This window comes from Octodon degus, unplaced genomic scaffold, assembly GCF_000260255.1.
Source record: "Octodon degus isolate 3935 unplaced genomic scaffold, OctDeg1.0 scaffold00037, whole genome shotgun sequence".
Taxonomy (NCBI): Eukaryota; Metazoa; Chordata; class Mammalia; order Rodentia; family Octodontidae; genus Octodon; species Octodon degus.
Genome location: NW_004524613.1, coordinates 3,932,756 through 3,936,239, shown reverse-complemented (window position 1 = coordinate 3,936,239; position 3,484 = coordinate 3,932,756). Strand labels below are relative to the sequence as shown.

The 3,484-nt window shown below is 47.1% G+C and overlaps 1 pseudogene; it reads left to right on the top strand.

Annotated features, from left to right (window-relative positions):
* Positions 1 to 3,484, top strand: part of LOC101590178 — a 10,780-nt pseudogene that overhangs the window by 752 nt on the left and 6,544 nt on the right.

Below are 3,484 nucleotides of genomic sequence, written 5' to 3'. Positions count from 1 at the left end.
TTTTTTTTCAGAACTGGGGATTGAACTCAGGCCTTTGTGCTTGCCAGGGAAGCGCTTATTCCACTGAGCCATCTCCCCGGCCCCAGCCATCTCTCCGCGCCCCCCAATATATTTTTATTTTGGAATAAAGACTTGATAAATCACTAAGTTGCTCAGGCTGGGCTCAAACTTGTGATCATTCTGCCTCAGCTTCCCAGAGTGCCAGGGTCATAGATGTGCTATTTCATACCTAGTCAAAAGCAGTACCTTCAGAGTCTTAGTAGTGTCTCAAGAGAAGATAATTTGGAAAGAACATTTATAAGGTAAAGGGTTTTTGGGCTCAAGTGGTATCAAGTGAGTTTTTCATTTGTTTGTTTAGTTTGTACTTTTGTTTTTGTTTTTTACCCTGTCTCACTAAGTAGTTCAGGGTAGCTTTGAGCTCACAGTGTAGCCCAGGTTGGTCTTGAAATTGTGGTGACCCTCCTGCCTCAGCTTCTGAGGGTTGGGATGACAGATACACACCACCTTGCCCAATCTTTTTTTTTGGTGGAACTGGGAATTTAACTCAGGCCCTTGTGCTTACCAGGCAAGCACTTATTCTACTGAACTATCTCCCCAGCCCCCCAATCTTTTTTTTTTTTTTCAACATTATTATTATTATTTTTTTGTGGAACCAGGGATCGAACTCAGGCCCTTGGGCTTGCCAGGTAAGCGCTTATTCTACTGAGCCATTTCCCCGTCCCCTTTTCTAACATTAATTTTATTTGCATTTATTTTATGCTTAATTTATTCCTGTGCCATAAGGTTTTTTTTTTTTTTTTTTTTGCGGAACCAGGGATTGAACTCAGATCCTTGCGTTTGCCAGTCAAGCGCATATCCTACTGAGCCATCTCCCTGGCCCCATGTGCCATAAGTTTTTGTTTCTTCAGTTTCTTCTAGGGTATCTTTTCCTTCTGTGCAACTTCCTCCTCTGGTTTGGGAACAGTTTGTTCCTTTTCAGTAAGGATCATCTCAATATGGCAGGGGAGCTCAGGGATGGGTTAATCCAGCCATGAGCTCTATAAGTACGGTGGCCCATCTTGGGTGCTTTGTTCACCAGATATGTTCAATAACCAGAGAATCTACATCTAAACCCTTAAGCTCAGCATTTTTGAGCTTGTGCAGCAAAAATCAGCACTCTTTTTGGGCCACCGACCCTGTGTCCAGCCCCACTGGCCTGGGCACACCTACCACCTCCACCATTGTAATGCTAGAATGGTGCACATTGCTTCTTTAATGTGACATCCTTCAGATACTTGGTGGCCTTTCAGATATGCATACCGTTGATGGCCTGGGCAGTTTCATGCGTGTTCTTAAAGCAAACATGAAGATTTGAGCCTCTTGATTTGCATGATTTAATGGGGTTTTCTGGGTGGAAAGAGTAGTGAACCATTTTCACAGGTCACCTAAGGCCGCTCACAGGAAGAGGCCCAATCTGTTTTTGTTTTTTAAGACAGAAAACTGATATTTAGCAAAATTTGTGCAGAATAATTTAGTTGGTGGACATCTGAGAAGAAACACTAATGCTAAATGACTGTCTGGTAAGGGAGGTGTTTGCCATGGTGAGCAAACTGTTTGTCCAAAGGAATTGGTTTGGACGAATTTCCTGAGGCAAACAGTGAGGTTATTTATTGGTTTACAGTAATGTCTTCCTGGCCTGTCCCACCCTGGGCAGCCTTTTTCCTCAAATTGTCCCCACCTCTTTGTGGAGAAGTTTCCTGGACCAAGCAAATCCTGTTGACATAGGGGGACCTTAGCTCTTGGACCCAAGAGCTGAGTGACATTGAGGAAAATGGTCCTGGATCTTAGTTGTATTCTGTCCCCTCTTGCTGGACACCTGCATTTATTTTTTACTGCACATGGTACTATGATATACACATACCTGAATGTACATAGAGGAGCATTTCTCTATGGTCCCCATTAGAAGTAGAATGGGAGGTAGTTGAGTTGTGAGCATTTGCAGATTTGCAAGCCTAGTCTTTTTTTCTTTCTAACCCACTTTCCTGCCTCCAGAAGAGGAAAATCTCCCTCCCTGGCCACTAGAGCAGACAGCAGGAGCTGCCAGGGCTTGGCACAACCCGGCTATATGCCCACCCACCTGCCCTCCCTTGTTCTGGCAGATTAACAGTGACCCTTGACCCTGACAGGCTGGCCACACTCCCGGCCAATTTCAGCCTGTCGAGAGGAGTCCCAGGGGTGGCCAGGGCCTGGGGATGTGTTGGCCAGATGGGCCTGGGAGGTCTCAGCTTGGTGCATCCCAGGAGGCAGAGCAGGTGGGCACCCCCCCCATTTCCCCCATCATGCATCACTAGGCTGGAGCAGGAGCCAGATGGCGGGGATGGGGCAGCCTTGCTGCTTCTGGCCTGACAAAGGATCCTCTGTACTGCCCTCCTCACACCCCGACCCTGACTGGCCTGGTTGGCCTAGTCTCTGCCTGTCTAGTCACTGTCATTCCTGGCCTGTCCTACCCTGCGCATCCTTTCTTTTCAAATTATCCCCACCCATTTATGGAGAAGTTTTCCTGGACAGTGTTCCTATGGAGCCTCAGACTTGCAAACCCACTTATCACCCTGAGAGTGGGCACCTCTGGCCAAGACACTCTGGTCCCATGATTATGACTGGTTCCAGATTTGAATGTGGTAATAGGATTAATTGCAATGGGCCACTAGGTATTGTCACAAACTGGTGTCTGACACTCAGGGACTCCCTCATCGGCGGTCCTTGTGATCACTATGGGAACAAGGAGACTGAGGCCTAGAGGGGAGGACACTTGCAGGAGAGTCTTGTGGTGGGAGAATAGGTTTGGGAGTCAGGTCCATGTTAGTTAGTCCACATCTACTTCAGAGGGTGAGCCTTTGGGCAGATCAGCCAAGCTCTCAGTTTCTCTAACTGAAAAGGGGATAATTAAGTCCTTATTCTAGTGAATAGTTTAAAGTAAACTAAAGCAAGGAAGCATCTGGTATACCAGAAGCGCTCATTACATCTTATTTGCCTAAATCTGGTAAGAGGTTGCAAGTGCAGAGACAAGGAAGTCTCAAGGGATAGGGATCGAAGGGCAGAAGTAGTGGGATGGTTTAAGCCTGGAGTCATTTTGCTGTGACTCAGTTTCTTTATCAGTAGAGTGGGTTAAATGACAGTACATGCCTCTGAAGGATTCTGTGAGGAAGTAAGTTATCATCCACGAGGTCCAGGGAGTAAACACAATAAGTACTAGCTATTGTTAGGAGGCAAATAGAGGAAGCTGGGGGAGGCATTCAACCTGCGGAGGGCTCCCACCTGCAGAGGCCTCCAGGTTGAGCAGAGAGGGGTCTCCAAATCCCAACTGTCCTGGGGCACAGCTGAGGAGAGACAAGGAGAAGGGTGTTTGGGATGGCCAGGGGCCCTGGGTTTCTTTCTAAACTGTGCTGCTGTTTTGCTGGGTGATCCTAGGTCTCTGGAAAGTACATGGCTTGGCCTCCATCTTTTT